A 19,984-nucleotide genomic window follows, 5' to 3' on the forward strand; every position below is an offset into this window, starting at 1 on the left:
ATTCTTAATCTCACAATTGCACTATCAGTAGGGCTGGAACAATGGCAAATTTGAATTTGCACACAGGTAAAAGACATGCTTTAAGATAGGAAGCTTATTCTTGAGAAGATGAAAACAAGGTACTGCTGAGAGTTGAACTCAGAATCTCCAGTTTACAAGACAGGCGCTTTAACCAACTAAGCCACAGCACCACATGTTCCATAGGTGAATATTTATTATTCTGCTTTTTCCGAAAACTGCTATGAAAATTTGTAGCATCTAATGTGTAATTCCACTGGTTTTAATTTGTAATGCTTGAGCCCATCCTATATTCTCTAAAGAAAGTTATTTCATCTGATTCCTTTTAGAGCATTTCAAAAGCAAAATTTTTTTTTTACTCAAATTCCACTGGTTTTAATTTGTAATGCTTGAAGCCATCCTATATTCTCTAAAGAAACTTATTTCATCTAATTCCTTTTAGAGCATTTCAAAAGCAGAAAGTTTTTTTCTCTCAAATACACTTTATTAGTGCTTTGGGAAAGACATGTTTGATGTCAAACAGAAGTGAAAGTCTTCTTTTTCGGCTAACAGCCCCAAACTGACATGAAGAAAGGAAAGCACTGCTGACATTCGAAATCAAGAATTTCTGTTTACTAAACAGGCTCTTTGACCAACTTGTCTACATCACAAAAAGATGTGATATATTGGAAAGACTGCTTAGAGAGTCAGGTGCGGAAAGTGGAGGAATTTCAAAATAAAATCCATTGGTTAAGTTGTCAAGCTTGAAGCAATCTTACTTCCTTTTCAGCATTTAGATGAGATTCTTAATCTCACAATTGCACTATCAGTAGGGCTGGAACAATGGCAAATTTGAATTTGCACACAGGTAAAAGACATGCTTTAAGATAGGAAGCTTATTCTTGAGAAGATGAAAACAAGGTACTGCTGAGAGTTGAACTCAGGATCTCCTGTTTACAAGACAGGCACTTTAACCAACTAAGCCACAGCACCCAATTTTCATGTGTGAATATTTATTATTCTGCTTTTTCCGAAAACTGCTATGAAAATTTGTAGCATCTAATGTGTAATTCCACTGGTTTTAATTTGTAATGCTTGAGCCCATCCTATATTCTCTAAAGAAAGTTATTTCATCTGATTCCTTTTAGAGCATTTCAAAAGCAAAATTTTTTTTTTTACTCAAATTCCACTGGTTTTAATTTGTAATGCTTGAAGCCATCCTATATTCTCTAAAGAAACTTATTTCATCTAATTCCTTTTAGAGCATTTCAAAAGCAGAAAGTTTTTTTTCTCTCAATTACACTTTATTAGTGCTTTGGGAAAGACATGTTTGATGTCAAACAAAAGTGAAAGTCCTCTTTTTCGGCTAACAGCCCCAAACTGACATGAAGAAAGGAAAGCACTGCTGACATTCGAAATCAAGATTTTCTGTTTACTAAACAGGCTCTTTGACCAACTTGTCTACATCACAAAAAGATGTGATATATTGGAAAGACTGCTTAGAGAGTCAGGTGCGGAAAGTGGAGGCATTTCAAAATAAAATCCATTGGTTAAGTTGTCAAGCTTGAAGCAATCTTACTTCCTTTTCAGCATTTAGATGAGATTCTTAATCTCACAATTGCACTATCAGTAGGGCTGGAACAATGGCAAATTTGAGTTTGCACACAGGTAAAACACACCTGCTTTAAGATAGGAAGCTTATTCTTGAGAAGATGTAGCATCTTGGTTAAGTTGGTTAAGTTGTCAAGCTTGAAGCAATCTTACTTCCTTTTCAGCATTTAGATGAGATTCTTAATCTCACAATTGCACTATCAGTAGGGCTGGAACAATGGCAAATTTGAGTTTGCACACAGGTAAAACACACCTGCTTTAAGATAGGAAGCTTATTCTTGAGAAGATGTAGCATCTTGGTTAAGTTGGTAAGCTTGAAGCAATCTTACTTCCTTTTCAGCATTTAGATGAGATTCTTAATCTCACAATTGCACTATCAGTAGGGCTGGAACAATGGCAAATTTGAATTTGCACACAGGTAAAAGACCTGCTTTAAGATAGGAAGCTTATTCTTGAGAAGATGAAAACAAGGTACTGCTGAGAGTTGAACTCAGAATCTCCTGTTTACAAGACAGGCACTTTAACCAACTAAGCCACAGCACCCCAATTTTCATGTGTGAATATTTATTATTCTGCTTTTTCTGAAAACTGCTATGAAAATTTGTAGCATCTAATGTGTAATTCCACTGGTTTTAATTTGTAATGCTTGAGCCCATCCTATATTCTCTAAAGAAAGTTATTTCATCTGATTCCTTTTAGAGCATTTCAAAAGCAAAATTTTTTATTTTACTCAAATTCCACTGGTTTTAATTTGTAATGCTTGAAGCCATCCTATATTCTCTAAAGAAACTTATTTCATCTAATTCCTTTTAGAGCATTTCAAAAGCAGAAAGTTTTTTTTCTCTCAATTACACTTTATTAGTGCTTTGGGAAAGACATGTTTGATGTCAAACAAAAGTGAAAGTCCTCTTTTTCGGCTAACAGCCCCAAACTGACATGAAGAAAGGAAAGCACTGCTGACATTCGAAATCAAGATTTTCTGTTTACTAAACAGGCTCTTTGACCAACTTGTCTACATCACAAAAAGATGTGATATATTGGAAAGACTGCTTAGAGAGTCAGGTGCGGAAAGTGGAGGCATTTCAAAATAAAATCCATTGGTTAAGTTGTCAAGCTTGAAGCAATCTTACTTCCTTTTCAGCATTTAGATGAGATTCTTAATTTCACAATTGCACTATCAGTAGGGCTGGAACAATGGCAAATTTGAGTTTGCACACAGGTAAAACAACTGCTTTAAGATAGGAAGCTTATTCTTGAGAAGACAAAAACAAGGTACTGCTGAGAGTTGAACTCAGGATCTCCTGTTTACAAGACAGGCGCTTTAACCAACTAAGCCACAGAACCACATGTTCTGTTGGTGAATATTTATTATTCTGCTTTTTCCGAAAACTGCTATGAAAATTTGTAGCATCTAATGTGTAATTCCACTGGTTTTAATTTGTAATGCTTGAGCCCATCCTATATTCTCTAAAGAAAGTTATTTCATCTGATTCCTTTTAGAGCATTTCAAAAGCAAAATTTTTTTTTTTACTCAAATTCCACTGGTTTTAATTTGTAATGCTTGAAGCCATCCTATATTCTCTAAAGAAACTTATTTCATCTAATTCCTTTTAGAGCATTTCAAAAGCAGAAAGTTTTTTTTCTCTCAATTACACTTTCTTAGTGCTTTGGGAAAGACATGTTTGATGTCAAACAAAAGTGAAAGTCCTCTTTTTCGGCTAACAGCCCCAAACTGACATGAAGAAAGGAAAGCACTGCTGACATTCGAAATCAAGATTTTCTGTTTACTAAACAGGCTCTTTGACCAACTTGTCTACATCACAAAAAGATGTGATATATTGGAAAGACTGCTTAGAGAGTCAGGTGCGGAAAGTGGAGGCATTTCAAAATAAAATCCATTGGTTAAGTTGTCAAGCTTGAAGCAATCTTACTTCCTTTTCAGCATTTAGATGAGATTCTTAATCTCACAATTGCACTATCAGTAGGGCTGGAACAATGGCAAATTTGAGTTTGCACACAGGTAAAACACACCTGCTTTAAGATAGGAAGCTTATTCTTGAGAAGATGTAGCATCTTGGTTAAGTTGGTTAAGTTGTCAAGCTTGAAGCAATCTTACTTCCTTTTCAGCATTTAGATGAGATTCTTAATCTCACAATTGCACTATCAGTAGGGCTGGAACAATGGCAAATTTAAGTTTGCACACAGGTAAAACACACCTGCTTTAAGATAGGAAGCTTATTCTTGAGAAGATGTAGCATCTTGGTTAAGTTGGTTAAGTTGTCAAGCTTGAAGCAATCTTACTTCCTTTTCAGCATTTAGATGAGATTCTTAATCTCACAATTGCACTATCAGTAGGGCTGGAACAATGGCAAATTTGAATTTGCACACAGGTAAAAGACCTGCTTTAAAATAGGAAGCTTATTCTTGAGAAGATGAAAACAAGGTACTGCTGAGAGTTGAACTCAGGATCTCCTGTTTACAAGACAGGCACGTTAACCAACTAAGCCACAGCACCCCAATTTTCATGTGTGAATATTTATTATTCTGCTTTTTCTGAAAACTGCTATGAAAATTTGTAGCATCTAATGTGTAATTCCACTGGTTTTAATTTGTAATGCTTGAGCCCATCCTATATTCTCTAAAGAAAGTTATTTCATCTGATTCCTTTTAGAGCATTTCAAAAGCAAAATTTTTTTTTTTACTCAAATTCCACTGGTTTTAATTTGTAATGCTTGAAGCCATCCTATATTCTCTAAAGAAACTTATTTCATCTAATTCCTTTTAGAGCATTTCAAAAGCAGAAAGTTTTTTTTCTCTCAATTACACTTTCTTAGTGCTTTGGGAAAGACATGTTTGATGTCAAACAAAAGTGAAAGTCCTCTTTTTCGGCTAACAGCCCCAAACTGACATGAAGAAAGGAAAGCACTGCTGACATTCGAAATCAAGATTTTCTGTTTACTAAACAGGCTCTTTGACCAACTTGTCTACATCACAAAAAGATGTGATATATTGGAAAGACTGCTTAGAGAGTCAGGTGCGGAAAGTGGAGGCATTTCAAAATAAAATCCATTGGTTAAGTTGTCAAGCTTGAAGCAATCTTACTTCCTTTTCAGCATTTAGATGAGATTCTTAATCTCACAATTGCACTATCAGTAGGGCTGGAACAATGGCAAATTTGAATTTGCACACAGGTAAAAGACCTGCTTTAAGATAGGAAGCTTATTCTTGAGAAGATGAAAACAAGGTACTGCTGAGAGTTGAACTCAGGCTCTCCTGTTTACAAGACAGGCACTTTAACCAACTAAGCCACAGCACCCCAATTTTCATGTGTGAATATTTATTATTCTGCTTTTTCTGAAAACTGCTATGAAAATTTGTAGCATCTAATGTGTAATTCCACTGGTTTTAATTTGTAATGCTTGAGCCCATCCTATATTCTCTAAAGAAAGTTATTTCATCTGATTCCTTTTAGAGCATTTCAAAAGCAAAATTTTTTTTTTTACTCAAATTCCACTGGTTTTAATTTGTAATGCTTGAAGCCATCCTATATTCTCTAAAGAAACTTATTTCATCTAATTCCTTTTAGAGAATTTCAAAAGCAGAAAGTTTTTTTCTCTCAATTACACTTTATTAGTGCTTTGGGAAAGACATGTTTGATGTCAAACAAAAGTGAAAGTCCTCTTTTTCGGCCAACAGCCCCAAACTGACATGAAGAAAGGAAAGCACTGCTGACATTCGAAATCAAGATTTTCTGTTTACTAAACAGGCTCTTTGACCAACTTGTCTACATCACAAAAAGATGTGATATATTGGAAAGACTGCTTAGAGAGTCAGGTGCGGAAAGTGGAGGCATTTCAAAATAAAATCCATTGGTTAAGTTGTCAAGCTTGAAGCAATCTTACTTCCTTTTCAGCATTTAGATGAGATTCTTAATCTCACAATTGCACTATCAGTAGGGCTGGAACAATGGCAAATTTGAGTTTGCACACAGGTAAAACACACCTGCTTTAAGATAGGAAGCTTATTCTTGAGAAGATGTAGCATCTTGGTTAAGTTGGTTAAGTTGTCAAGCTTGAAGCAATCTTACTTCCTTTTCAGCATTTAGATGAGATTCTTAATCTCACAATTGCACTATCAGTAGGGCTGGAACAATGGCAAATTTGAGTTTGCACACAGGTAAAATACACCTGCTTTAAGATAGGAAGCTTATTATTGAGAAGACAAAAACAAGTTACTGCTGAGAGTTGAACTCAGGATCTCCTGTTTACAAGACAGGCGCTTTAACCAACTAAGCCACAGAACCACATGCTCTGTTGGTGAATATTTATTATTCTGCTTTTTCCAAAAACTGCTATGAAAATTTGTAGCATCTAATGTGTAATTCCACTGGTTTTAATTTGTAATGCTTGAGCCCATCCTATATTCTCTAAAGAAAGTTATTTCATCTGATTCCTTTTAGAGCATTTCAAAAGCAAAATTTTTTTTTACTCAAATTCCACTGGTTTTAATTTGTAATGCTTGAAGCCATCCTATATTCTCTAAAGAAACTTATTTCATCTAATTCCTTTTAGAGCATTTCAAAAGCAGAAAGTTTTTTTCTCTCAATTACACTTTATTAGTGCTTTGGGAAAGACATGTTTGATGTCAAACAGAAGTGAAAGTCTTCTTTTTCGGCTAACAGCCCCAAACTGACATGAAGAAAGGAAAGCACTGCTGACATTCGAAATCAAGATTTTCTGTTTACTAAACAGGCTCTTTGACCAACTTGTCTACATCACAAAAAGATGTGATATATTGGAAAGACTGCTTAGAGAGTCAGGTGCGGAAAGTGGAGGAATTTCAAAATAAAATCCATTGGTTAAGTTGTCAAGCTTGAAGCAATCTTACTTCCTTTTCAGCATTTAGATGAGATTCTTAATCTCACAATTGCACTATCAGTAGGGCTGGAACAATGGCAAATTTGAGTTTGCACACAGGTAAAACACACCTGCTTTAAGATAGAAAGCTTATTCTTGAGAAGATGTAGCATCTTGGTTAAGTTGGTTAAGTTGTCAAGCTTGAAGCAATCTTACTTCCTTTTCAGCATTTAGATGAGATTCTTAATCTCACAATTGCACTATCAGTAGGGCTGGAACAATGGCAAATTTGAGTTTGCACACAGGTAAAACACACCTGCTTTAAGATAGGAAGCTTATTCTTGAGAAGATGTAGCATCTTGGTTAAGTTGGTTAAGTTGTCAAGCTTGAAGCAATCTTACTTCCTTTTCAGCATTTAGATGAGATTCTTAATCTCACAATTGCACTATCAGTAGGGCTGGAACAATGGCAAATTTGAATTTGCACACAGGTAAAAGACCTGCTTTAAGATAGGAAGCTTATTCTTGAGAAGATGAAAACAAGGTACTGCTGAGAGTTGAACTCAGGATCTCCTGTTTACAAGACAGGCACTTTAACCAACTAAGCCAAAGCACCCCAATTTTCATGTGTGAATATTTATTATTCTGCTTTTTCTGAAAACTGCTATGGCTATGAAAATTTGTAGCATCTAATGTGTAATTCCACTGGTTTTAATTTGTAATGCTTGAGCCCATCCTATATTCTCTAAAGAAAGTTATTTCATCTGATTCCTTTTAGAGCATTTCAAAAGCAAAATTTTTTTTTTTACTCAAATTCCACTGGTTTTAATTTGTAATGCTTGAAGCCATCCTATATTCTCTAAAGAAACTTATTTCATCTAATTCCTTTTAGAGCATTTCAAAAGCAGAAAGTTTTTTTTCTCTCAATTACACTTTATTAGTGCTTTGGGAAAGACATGTTTGATGTCAAACAAAAGTGAAAGTCCTCTTTTTCGGCTAACAGCCCCAAACTGACATGAAGAAAGGAAAGCACTGCTGACATTCGAAATCAAGATTTTCTGTTTACTAAACAGGCTCTTTGACCAACTTGTCTACATCACAAAAAGATGTGATATATTGGAAAGACTGCTTAGAGAGTCAGGTGCGGAAAGTGGAGGCATTTCAAAATAAAATCCATTGGTTAAGTTGTCAAGCTTGAAGCAATCTTACTTCCTTTTCAGCATTTAGATGAGATTCTTAATCTCACAATTGCACTATCAGTAGGGCTGGAACAATGGCAAATTTGAGTTTGCACACAGGTAAAACACACCTGCTTTAAGATAGGAAGCTTATTCTTGAGAAGATGTAGCATCTTGGTTAAGTTGGTTAAGTTGTCAAGCTTGAAGCAATCTTACTTCCTTTTCAGCATTTAGATGAGATTCTTAATCTCACAATTGCACTATCAGTAGGGCTGGAACAATGGCAAATTTGAGTTTGCACACAGGTAAAACACACCTGCTTTAAGATAGGAAGCTTATTCTTGAGAAGATGTAGCATCTTGGTTAAGTTGGTTAAGTTGTCAAGCTTGAAGCAATCTTACTTCCTTTTCAGCATTTAGATGAGATTCTTAATCTCACAATTGCACTATCAGTAGGGCTGGAACAATGGCAAATTTGAATTTGCACACAGGTAAAAGACCTGCTTTAAGATAGGAAGCTTATTCTTGAGAAGATGAAAACAAGGTACTGCTGAGAGTTGAACTCAGGCTCTCCTGTTTACAAGACAGGCACTTTAACCAACTAAGCCACAGCACCCCAATTTTCATGTGTGAATATTTATTATTCTGCTTTTTCTGAAAACTGCTATGAAAATTTGTAGCATCTAATGTGTAATTCCACTGGTTTTAATTTGTAATGCTTGAGCCCATCCTATATTCTCTAAAGAAAGTTATTTCATCTGATTCCTTTTAGAGCATTTCAAAAGCAAAATTTTTTTTTTTACTCAAATTCCACTGGTTTTAATTTGTAATGCTTGAAGCCATCCTATATTCTCTAAAGAAACTTATTTCATCTAATTCCTTTTAGAGCATTTCAAAAGCAGAAAGTTTTTTTTCTCTCAATTACACTTTATTAGTGCTTTGGGAAAGACATGTTTGATGTCAAACAAAAGTGAAAGTCCTCTTTTTCGGCTAACAGCCCCAAACTGACATGAAGAAAGGAAAGCACTGCTGACATTCGAAATCAAGATTTTCTGTTTACTAAACAGGCTCTTTGACCAACTTGTCTACATCACAAAAAGATGTGATATATTGGAAAGACTGCTTAGAGAGTCAGGTGCGGAAAGTGGAGGCATTTCAAAATAAAATCCATTGGTTAAGTTGTCAAGCTTGAAGCAATCTTACTTCCTTTTCAGCATTTAGATGAGATTCTTAATCTCACAATTGCACTATCAGTAGGGCTGGAACAATGGCAAATTTGAGTTTGCACACAGGTAAAACACACCTGCTTTAAGATAGGAAGCTTATTCTTGAGAAGACAAAAACAAGTTACTGCTGAGAGTTGAACTCAGGATCTCCTGTTTACAAGACAGGCGCTTTAACCAACTAAGCCACAGAACCACATGTTATGTTGGTGAATATTTATTATTCTGCTTTTTCCGAAAACTGCTATGAAAATTTGTAGCATCTAATGTGTAATTCCACTGGTTTTAATTTGTAATGCTTGAGCCCATCCTATATTCTCTAAAGAAAGTTATTTCATCTGATTCCTTTTAGAGCATTTCAAAAGCAAATTTTTTTTTTTACTCAAATTCCACTGGTTTTAATTTGTAATGCTTGAAGCCATCCTATATTCTCTAAAGAAACTTATTTCATCTAATTCCTTTTAGAGCATTTCAAAAGCAGAAAGTTTTTTTCTCTCAATTACACTTTATTAGTGCTTTGGGAAAGACATGTTTGATGTCAAACAGAAGTGAAAGTCTTCTTTTTCGGCTAACAGCCCCAAACTGACATGAAGAAAGGAAAGCACTGCTGACATTCGAAATCAAGATTTTCTGTTTACTAAACAGGCTCTTTGACCAACTTGTCTACATCACAAAAAGATGTGATATATTGGAAAGACTGCTTAGAGAGTCAGGTGCGGAAAGTGGAGGAATTTCAAAATAAAATCCATTCGTTAAGTTGTCAAGCTTGAAGCAATCTTACTTCCTTTTCAGCATTTAGATGAGATTCTTAATCTCACAATTGCACTATCAGTAGGGCTGGAACAATGGCAAATTTGAGTTTGCACACAGGTAAAACACACCTGCTTTAAGATAGAAAGCTTATTCTTGAGAAGATGTAGCATCTTGGTTAAGTTGGTTAAGTTGTCAAGCTTGAAGCAATCTTACTTCCTTTTCAGCATTTAGATGAGATTCTTAATCTCACAATTGCACTATCAGTAGGGCTGGAACAATGGCAAATTTAAGTTTGCACACAGGTAAAACACACCTGCTTTAAGATAGGAAGCTTATTCTTGAGAAGATGTAGCATCTTGGTTAAGTTGGTTAAGTTGTCAAGCTTGAAGCAATCTTACTTCCTTTTCAGCATTTAGATGAGATTCTTAATCTCACAATTGCACTATCAGTAGGGCTGGAACAATGGCAAATTTGAATTTGCACACAGGTAAAAGACCTGCTTTAAGATAGGAAGCTTATTCTTGAGAAGATGAAAACAAGGTACTGCTGAGAGTTGAACTCAGGCTCTCCTGTTTACAAGACAGGCACTTTAACCAACTAAGCCACAGCACCCCAATTTTCATGTGTGAATATTTATTATTCTGCTTTTTCTGAAAACTGCTATGAAAATTTGTAGCATCTAATGTGTAATTCCACTGGTTTTAATTTGTAATGCTTGAGCCCATCCTATATTCTCTAAAGAAAGTTATTTCATCTGATTCCTTTTAGAGCATTTCAAAAGCAAAATTTTTTTTTTTACTCAAATTCCACTGGTTTTAATTTGTAATGCTTGAAGCCATCCTATATTCTCTAAATAAACTTATTTCATCTAATTCCTTTTAGAGCATTTCAAAAGCAGAAAGTTTTTTTTCTCTCAATTACACTTTATTAGTGCTTTGGGAAAGACATGTTTGATGTCAAACAAAAGTGAAAGTCCTCTTTTTCGGCTAACAGCCCCAAACTGACATGAAGAAAGGAAAGCACTGCTGACATTCGAAATCAAGATTTTCTGTTTACTAAACAGGCTCTTTGACCAACTTGTCTACATCACAAAAAGATGTGATATATTGGAAAGACTGCTTAGAGAGTCAGGTGCGGAAAGTGGAGGCATTTCAAAATAAAATCCATTGGTTAAGTTGTCAAGCTTGAAGCAATCTTACTTCCTTTTCAGCATTTAGATGAGATTCTTAATCTCACAATTGCACTATCAGTAGGGCTGGAACAATGGCAAATTTGAGTTTGCACACAGGTAAAACACACCTGCTTTAAGATAGGAAGCTTATTCTTGAGAAGATGTAGCATCTTGGTTAAGTTGGTTAAGTTGTCAAGCTTGAAGCAATCTTACTTCCTTTTCAGCATTTAGATGAGATTCTTAATCTCACAATTGCACTATCAGTAGGGCTGGAACAATGGCAAATTTGAGTTTGCACACAGGTAAAACACACCTGCTTTAAGATAGGAAGCTTATTCTTGAGAAGATGTAGCATCTTGGTTAAGTTGGTTAAGTTGTCAAGCTTGAAGCAATCTTACTTCCTTTTCAGCATTTAGATGAGATTCTTAATCTCACAATTGCACTATCAGTAGGGCTGGAACAATGGCAAATTTGAATTTGCACACAGGTAAAGGACCTGCTTTAAGATAGGAAGCTTATTCTTGAGAAGATGAAAACAAGGTACTGCTGAGAGTTGAACTCAGGCTCTCCTGTTTACAAGACAGGCACTTTAACCAACTAAGCCACAGCACCCCAATTTTCATGTGTGAATATTTATTATTCTGCTTTTTCTGAAAACTGCTATGAAAATTTGTAGCATCTAATGTGTAATTCCACTGGTTTTAATTTGTAATGCTTGAGCCCATCCTATATTCTCTAAAGAAAGTTATTTCATCTGATTCCTTTTAGAGCATTTCAAAAGCAAAATTTTTTTTTTTACTCAAATTCCACTGGTTTTAATTTGTAATGCTTGAAGCCATCCTATATTCTCTAAAGAAACTTATTTCATCTAATTCCTTTTAGAGCATTTCAAAAGCAGAAAGTTTTTTTTCTCTCAATTACACTTTATTAGTGCTTTGGGAAAGACATGTTTGATGTCAAACAAAAGTGAAAGTCCTCTTTTTCGGCTAACAGCCCCAAACTGACATGAAGAAAGGAAAGCACTGCTGACATTCGAAATCAAGATTTTCTGTTTACTAAACAGGCTCTTTGACCAACTTGTCTACATCACAAAAAGATGTGATATATTGGAAAGACTGCTTAGAGAGTCAGGTGCGGAAAGTGGAGGCATTTCAAAATAAAATCCATTGGTTAAGTTGTCAAGCTTGAAGCAATCTTACTTCCTTTTCAGCATTTAGATGAGATTCTTAATCTCACAATTGCACTATCAGTAGGGCTGGAACAATGGCAAATTTGAGTTTGCACACAGGTAAAACACACCTGCTTTAAGATAGGAAGCTTATTCTTGAGAAGATGTAGCATCTTGGTTAAGTTGGTTAAGTTGTCAAGCTTGAAGCAATCTTACTTCCTTTTCAGCATTTAGATGAGATTCTTAATCTCACAATTGCACTATCAGTAGGGCTGGAACAATGGCAAATTTAAGTTTGCACACAGGTAAAACACACCTGCTTTAAGATAGGAAGCTTATTCTTGAGAAGATGTAGCATCTTGGTTAAGTTGGTTAAGTTGTCAAGCTTGAAGCAATCTTACTTCCTTTTCAGCATTTAGATGAGATTCTTAATCTCACAATTGCACTATCAGTAGGGCTGGAACAATGGCAAATTTGAATTTGCACACAGGTAAAAGACCTGCTTTAAGATAGGAAGCTTATTCTTGAGAAGATGAAAACAAGGTACTGCTGAGAGTTGAACTCAGGCTCTCCTGTTTACAAGACAGGCACTTTAACCAACTAAGCCAAAGCACCCCAATTTTCATGTGTGAATATTTATTATTCTGCTTTTTCTGAAAACTGCTATGGCTATGAAAATTTGTAGCATCTAATGTGTAATTCCACTGGTTTTAATTTGTAATGCTTGAGCCCATCCTATATTCTCTAAATAAAGTTATTTCATCTGATTCCTTTTAGAGCATTTCAAAAGCAAAATTTTTTTTTTTACTCAAATTCCACTGGTTTTAATTTGTAATGCTTGAAGCCATCCTATATTCTCTAAATAAACTTATTTCATCTAATTCCTTTTAGAGCATTTCAAAAGCAGAAAGTTTTTTTTCTCTCAATTACACTTTATTAGTGCTTTGGGAAAGACATGTTTGATGTCAAACAAAAGTGAAAGTCCTCTTTTTCGGCTAACAGCCCCAAACTGACATGAAGAAAGGAAAGCACTGCTGACATTCGAAATCAAGATTTTCTGTTTACTAAACAGGCTCTTTGACCAACTTGTCTACATCACAAAAAGATGTGATATATTGGAAAGACTGCTTAGAGAGTCAGGTGCGGAAAGTGGAGGCATTTCAAAATAAAATCCATTGGTTAAGTTGTCAAGCTTGAAGCAATCTTACTTCCTTTTCAGCATTTAGATGAGATTCTTAATCTCACAATTGCACTATCAGTAGGGCTGGAACAATGGCAAATTTGAGTTTGCACACAGGTAAAACACACCTGCTTTAAGATAGGAAGCTTATTCTTGAGAAGATGTAGCATCTTGGTTAAGTTGGTTAAGTTGTCAAGCTTGAAGCAATCTTACTTCCTTTTCAGCATTTAGATGAGATTCTTAATCTCACAATTGCACTATCAGTAGGGCTGGAACAATGGCAAATTTGAGTTTGCACACAGGTAAAACACACCTGCTTTAAGATAGGAAGCTTATTCTTGAGAAGATGTAGCATCTTGGTTAAGTTGGTTAAGTTGTCAAGCTTGAAGCAATCTTACTTCCTTTTCAGCATTTAGATGAGATTCTTAATCTCACAATTGCACTATCAGTAGGGCTGGAACAATGGCAAATTTGAATTTGCACACAGGTAAAGGACCTGCTTTAAGATAGGAAGCTTATTCTTGAGAAGATGAAAACAAGGTACTGCTGAGAGTTGAACTCAGGCTCTCCTGTTTACAAGACAGGCACTTTAACCAACTAAGCCACAGCACCCCAATTTTCATGTGTGAATATTTATTATTCTGCTTTTTCTGAAAACTGCTATGAAAATTTGTAGCATCTAATGTGTAATTCCACTGGTTTTAATTTGTAATGCTTGAGCCCATCCTATATTCTCTAAAGAAAGTTATTTCATCTGATTCCTTTTAGAGCATTTCAAAAGCAAAATTTTTTTTTTTACTCAAATTCCACTGGTTTTAATTTGTAATGCTTGAAGCCATCCTATATTCTCTAAAGAAACTTATTTCATCTAATTCCTTTTAGAGCATTTCAAAAGCAGAAAGTTTTTTTTCTCTCAATTACACTTTATTAGTGCTTTGGGAAAGACATGTTTGATGTCAAACAAAAGTGAAAGTCCTCTTTTTCGGCTAACAGCCCCAAACTGACATGAAGAAAGGAAAGCACTGCTGACATTCGAAATCAAGATTTTCTGTTTACTAAACAGGCTCTTTGACCAACTTGTCTACATCACAAAAAGATGTGATATATTGGAAAGACTGCTTAGAGAGTCAGGTGCGGAAAGTGGAGGCATTTCAAAATAAAATCCATTGGTTAAGTTGTCAAGCTTGAAGCAATCTTACTTCCTTTTCAGCATTTAGATGAGATTCTTAATCTCACAATTGCACTATCAGTAGGGCTGGAACAATGGCAAATTTGAGTTTGCACACAGGTAAAACACACCTGCTTTAAGATAGGAAGCTTATTCTTGAGAAGATGTAGCATCTTGGTTAAGTTGGTTAAGTTGTCAAGCTTGAAGCAATCTTACTTCCTTTTCAGCATTTAGATGAGATTCTTAATCTCACAATTGCACTATCAGTAGGGCTGGAACAATGGCAAATTTAAGTTTGCACACAGGTAAAACACACCTGCTTTAAGATAGGAAGCTTATTCTTGAGAAGATGTAGCATCTTGGTTAAGTTGGTTAAGTTGTCAAGCTTGAAGCAATCTTACTTCCTTTTCAGCATTTAGATGAGATTCTTAATCTCACAATTGCACTATCAGTAGGGCTGGAACAATGGCAAATTTGAATTTGCACACAGGTAAAAGACCTGCTTTAAGATAGGAAGCTTATTCTTGAGAAGATGAAAACAAGGTACTGCTGAGAGTTGAACTCAGGCTCTCCTGTTTACAAGACAGGCACTTTAACCAACTAAGCCACAGCACCCCAATTTTCATGTGTGAATATTTATTATTCTGCTTTTTCTGAAAACTGCTATGAAAATTTGTAGCATCTAATGTGTAATTCCACTGGTTTTAATTTGTAATGCTTGAGCCCATCCTATATTCTCTAAAGAAAGTTATTTCATCTGATTCCTTTTAGAGCATTTCAAAAGCAAAATTTTTTTTTTTACTCAAATTCCACTGGTTTTAATTTGTAATGCTTGAAGCCATCCTATATTCTCTAAAGAAACTTATTTCATCTAATTCCTTTTAGAGCATTTCAAAAGCAGAAAGTTTTTTTTCTCTCAATTACACTTTATTAGTGCTTTGGGAAAGACATGTTTGATGTCAAACAAAAGTGAAAGTCCTCTTTTTCGGCTAACAGCCCCAAACTGACATGAAGAAAGGAAAGCACTGCTGACATTCGAAATCAAGATTTTCTGTTTACTAAACAGGCTCTTTGACCAACTTGTCTACATCACAAAAAGATGTGATATATTGGAAAGACTGCTTAGAGAGTCAGGTGCGGAAAGTGGAGGCATTTCAAAATAAAATCCATTGGTTAAGTTGTCAAGCTTGAAGCAATCTTACTTCCTTTTCAGCATTTAGATGAGATTCTTAATCTCACAATTGCACTATCAGTAGGGCTGGAACAATGGCAAATTTGAGTTTGCACACAGGTAAAACACACCTGCTTTAAGATAGGAAGCTTATTCTTGAGAAGACAAAAACAAGTTACTGCTGAGAGTTGAACTCAGGATCTCCTGTTTACAAGACAGGCGCTTTAACCAACTAAGCCACAGAACCACATGTTCTGTTGGTGAATATTTATTATTCTGCTTTTTCCGAAAACTGCTATGAAAATTTGTAGCATCTAATGTGTAATTCCACTGGTTTTAATTTGTAATGCTTGAGCCCATCCTATATTCTCTAAAGAAAGTTATTTCATCTGATTCCTTTTAGAGCATTTCAAAAGCAAAATTTTTTTTTACTCAAATTCCACTGGTTTTAATTTGTAATGCTTGAAGCCATCCTATATTCTCTAAAGAAACTTATTTCATCTAATTCCTTTTAGAGCATTTCAAAAGCAGAAAGTTTTTTTCTCTCAATTACACTTTATTAGTGCTTTGGGAAAGACATGTTTGATGTCAAACAGAAGTGAAAGTCTTCTTTTTCGGCTAACAGCCCCAAACTGACATGAAGAAAGGAAAGCACTGCTGACATTCGAAATCAAGATTTTCTGTTTACTAAACAGGCTCTTTGACCAACTTGTCTACATCACAAAAAGATGTGATATATTGGAAAGACTGCTTAGAGAGTCAGGTGCGGAAAGTGGAGGAATTTCAAAATAAAATCCATTGGTTAAGTTGTCAAGCTTGAAGCAATCTTACTTCCTTTTCAGCATTTAGATGAGATTCTTAATCTCACAATTGCACTATCAGTAGGGCTGGAACAATGGCAAATTTGAGTTTGCACACAGGTAAAACACACCTGCTTTAAGATAGAAAGCTTATTCTTGAGAAGATGTAGCATCTTGGTTAAGTTGGTTAAGTTGTCAAGCTTGAAGCAATCTTACTTCCTTTTCAGCATTTAGATGAGATTCTTAATCTCACAATTGCACTATCAGTAGGGCTGGAACAATGGCAAATTTGAGTTTGCACACAGGTAAAACACACCTGCTTTAAGATAGGAAGCTTATTCTTGAGAAGATGTAGCATCTTGGTTAAGTTGGTTAAGTTGTCAAGCTTGAAGCAATCTTACTTCCTTTTCAGCATTTAGATGAGATTCTTAATCTCACAATTGCACTATCAGTAGGGCTGGAACAATGGCAAATTTGAATTTGCACACAGGTAAAAGACCTGCTTTAAGATAGGAAGCTTATTCTTGAGAAGATGAAAACAAGGTACTGCTGAGAGTTGAACTCAGGCTCTCCTGTTTACAAGACAGGCACTTTAACCAACTAAGCCACAGCACCCCAATTTTCATGTGTGAATATTTATTATTCTGCTTTTTCTGAAAACTGCTATGAAAATTTGTAGCATCTAATGTGTAATTCCACTGGTTTTAATTTGTAATGCTTGAGCCCATCCTATATTCTCTAAAGAAAGTTATTTCATCTGATTCCTTTTAGAGCATTTCAAAAGCAAAATTTTTTTTTTTACTCAAATTCCACTGGTTTTAATTTGTAATGCTTGAAGCCATCCTATATTCTCTAAAGAAACTTATTTCATCTAATTCCTTTTAGAGCATTTCAAAAGCAGAAAGTTTTTTTTCTCTCAATTACACTTTATTAGTGCTTTGGGAAAGACATGTTTGATGTCAAACAAAAGTGAAAGTCCTCTTTTTCGGCTAACAGCCCCAAACTGACATGAAGAAAGGAAAGCACTGCTGACATTCGAAATCAAGATTTTCTGTTTACTAAACAGGCTCTTTGACCAACTTGTCTACATCACAAAAAGATGTGATATATTGGAAAGACTGCTTAGAGAGTCAGGTGCGGAAAGTGGAGGCATTTCAAAATAAAATCCATTGGTTAAGTTGTCAAGCTTGAAGCAATCTTACTTCCTTTTCAGCATTTAGATGAGATTCTTAATCTCACAATTGCACTATCAGTAGGGCTGGAACAATGGCAAATTTGAGTTTGCACACAGGTAAAACACACCTGCTTTAAGATAGGAAGCTTATTCTTGAGAAGACAAAAACAAGTTACTGCTGAGAGTTGAACTCAGGATCTCCTGTTTACAAGACAGGCGCTTTAACCAACTAAGCCACAGAACCACATGTTCTGTTGGTGAATATTTATTATTCTGCTTTTTCCGAAAACTGCTATGAAAATTTGTAGCATCTAATGTGTAATTCCACTGGTTTTAATTTGTAATGCTTGAGCCCATCCTATATTCTCTAAAGAAAGTTATTTCATCTGATTCCTTTTAGAGCATTTCAAAAGCAAAATTTTTTTTTTACTCAAATTCCACTGGTTTTAATTTGTAATGCTTGAAGCCATCCTATATTCTCTAAAGAAACTTATTTCATCTAATTCCTTTTAGAGCATTTCAAAAGCAGAAAGTTTTTTTCTCTCAATTACACTTTATTAGTGCTTTGGGAAAGACATGTTTGATGTCAAACAGAAGTGAAAGTCTTCTTTTTCGGCTAACAGCCCCAAACTGACATGAAGAAAGGAAAGCACTGCTGACATTCGAAATCAAGATTTTCTGTTTACTAAACAGGCTCTTTGACCAACTTGTCTACATCACAAAAAGATGTGATATATTGGAAAGACTGCTTAGAGAGTCAGGTGCGGAAAGTGGAGGAATTTCAAAATTAAATCCATTGGTTAAGTTGTCAAGCTTGAAGCAATCTTACTTCCTTTTCAGCATTTAGATGAGATTCTTAATCTCACAATTGCACTATCAGTAGGGCTGGAACAATGGCAAATTTGAGTTTGCACACAGGTAAAACACACCTGCTTTAAGATAGAAAGCTTATTCTTGAGAAGATGTAGCATCTTGGTTAAGTTGGTTAAGTTGTCAAGCTTGAAGCAATCTTACTTCCTTTTCAGCATTTAGATGAGATTCTTAATCTCACAATTGCACTATCAGTAGGGCTGGAACAATGGCAAATTTGAGTTTGCACACAGGTAAAACACACCTGCTTTAAGATAGGAAGCTTATTCTTGAGAAGATGTAGCATCTTGGTTAAGTTGGTTAAGTTGTCAAGCTTGAAGCAATCTTACTTCCTTTTCAGCATTTAGATGAGATTCTTAATCTCACAATTGCACTATCAGTAGGGCTGGAACAATGGCAAATTTGAATTTGCACACAGGTAAAAGACCTGCTTTAAGATAGGAAGCTTATTCTTGAGAAGATGAAAACAAGGTACTGCTGAGAGTTGAACTCAGGCTCTCCTGTTTACAAGACAGGCACTTTAACCAACTAAGCCACAGCACCCCAATTTTCATGTGTGAATATTTATTATTCTGCTTTTTCTGAAAACTGCTATGAAAATTTGTAGCATCTAATGTGTAATTCCACTGGTTTTAATTTGTAATGCTTGAGCCCATCCTATATTCTCTAAAGAAAGTTATTTCATCTGATTCCTTTTAGAGCATTTCAAAAGCAAAATTTTTTTTTTTACTCAAATTCCACTGGTTTTAATTTGTAATGCTTGAAGCCATCCTATATTCTCTAAAGAAACTTATTTCATCTAATTCCTTTTAGAGCATTTCAAAAGCAGAAAGTTTTTTTCCTCTCAATTACACTTTATTAGTGCTTTGGGAAAGACATGTTTGATGTCAAACAAAAGTGAAAGTCTTCTTTTTCGGCTAACAGCCCCAAACTGACATGAAGAAAGGAAAGCACTGCTGACATTCGAAATCAAGATTTTCTGTTTACTAAACAGGCTCTTTGACCAACTTGTCTACATCACAAAAAGATGTGATATATTGGAAAGACTGCTTAGAGAGTCAGGTGCGGAAAGTGGAGGAATTTCAAAATAAAATCCATTGGTTAAGTTGTCAAGCTTGAAGCAATCTTACTTCCTTTTCAGCATTTAGATGAGATTCTTAATCTCACAATTGCACTATCAGTAGGGCTGGAACAATGGCAAATTTGAGTTTGCACACAGGTAAAACACACCTGCTTTAAGATAGAAAGCTTATTCTTGAGAAGATGTAGCATCTTGGTTAAGTTGGTTAAGTTGTCAAGCTTGAAGCAATCTTACTTCCTTTTCAGCATTTAGATGAGATTCTTAATCTCACAATTGCACTATCAGTAGGGCTGGAACAATGGCAAATTTGAATTTGCACACAGGTAAAAGACCTGCTTTAAGATAGGAAGCTTATTCTTGAGAAGTTAAAAACAAGGTACTGCTGAGAGTTGAACTCAGGTTCTCCTGTTTACAAAACAGGCACTTTAACCAACTAAGCCACAGCACCCCAATTTTCATGTGTGAATATTTATTATTCTGCTTTTTCTGAAAACTGCTATGAAAATTTGTAGCATCTAATGTGTAATTCCACTGGTTTTAATTTGTAATGCTTGAGCCCATCCTATATTCTCTAAAGAAAGTTAT

General features: G+C 35.2%; 9 non-coding genes across 9 annotated transcripts; all 9 read right to left on the minus strand.

Moving 5' to 3' along the window:
• Nucleotides 1-916: 916 nt before the first annotated feature.
• On the minus strand, nt 917-990 carry TRNAT-UGU (transfer RNA threonine (anticodon UGU)). The gene has a single exon. It is a non-coding gene; the product is annotated as a tRNA-Thr (tRNA).
• Nucleotides 991-4,850: 3,860 nt separating this feature from the next.
• TRNAT-UGU (transfer RNA threonine (anticodon UGU)) lies at nt 4,851-4,924 on the minus strand. The gene has a single exon. It is a non-coding gene; the product is annotated as a tRNA-Thr (tRNA).
• Nucleotides 4,925-8,182: 3,258 nt separating this feature from the next.
• TRNAT-UGU (transfer RNA threonine (anticodon UGU)) lies at nt 8,183-8,256 on the minus strand. The gene has a single exon. It is a non-coding gene; the product is annotated as a tRNA-Thr (tRNA).
• Nucleotides 8,257-10,154: 1,898 nt separating this feature from the next.
• On the minus strand, nt 10,155-10,228 carry TRNAT-UGU (transfer RNA threonine (anticodon UGU)). Its single transcript has one exon. It is a non-coding gene; the product is annotated as a tRNA-Thr (tRNA).
• A 1,097-nt stretch (nt 10,229-11,325) lies between these two features.
• TRNAT-UGU (transfer RNA threonine (anticodon UGU)) lies at nt 11,326-11,399 on the minus strand. The gene has a single exon. It is a non-coding gene; the product is annotated as a tRNA-Thr (tRNA).
• Nucleotides 11,400-13,673: 2,274 nt separating this feature from the next.
• Nucleotides 13,674-13,747, minus strand: TRNAT-UGU (transfer RNA threonine (anticodon UGU)). Its single transcript has one exon. It is a non-coding gene; the product is annotated as a tRNA-Thr (tRNA).
• Nucleotides 13,748-14,844: 1,097 nt separating this feature from the next.
• On the minus strand, nt 14,845-14,918 carry TRNAT-UGU (transfer RNA threonine (anticodon UGU)). Its single transcript has one exon. It is a non-coding gene; the product is annotated as a tRNA-Thr (tRNA).
• Nucleotides 14,919-16,815: 1,897 nt separating this feature from the next.
• On the minus strand, nt 16,816-16,889 carry TRNAT-UGU (transfer RNA threonine (anticodon UGU)). The gene has a single exon. It is a non-coding gene; the product is annotated as a tRNA-Thr (tRNA).
• Nucleotides 16,890-18,787: 1,898 nt separating this feature from the next.
• TRNAT-UGU (transfer RNA threonine (anticodon UGU)) lies at nt 18,788-18,861 on the minus strand. Its single transcript has one exon. It is a non-coding gene; the product is annotated as a tRNA-Thr (tRNA).
• Between the last annotated feature and the right edge of the window lie 1,123 nt (nt 18,862-19,984).

Source organism: Dendrobates tinctorius, unplaced genomic scaffold (assembly GCF_039654945.1).
Source record: "Dendrobates tinctorius isolate UK_male_01 unplaced genomic scaffold, ASM3965494v1 ptg000254l, whole genome shotgun sequence".
Lineage (NCBI taxonomy): Eukaryota > Metazoa > Chordata > Amphibia > Anura > Dendrobatidae > Dendrobates > Dendrobates tinctorius.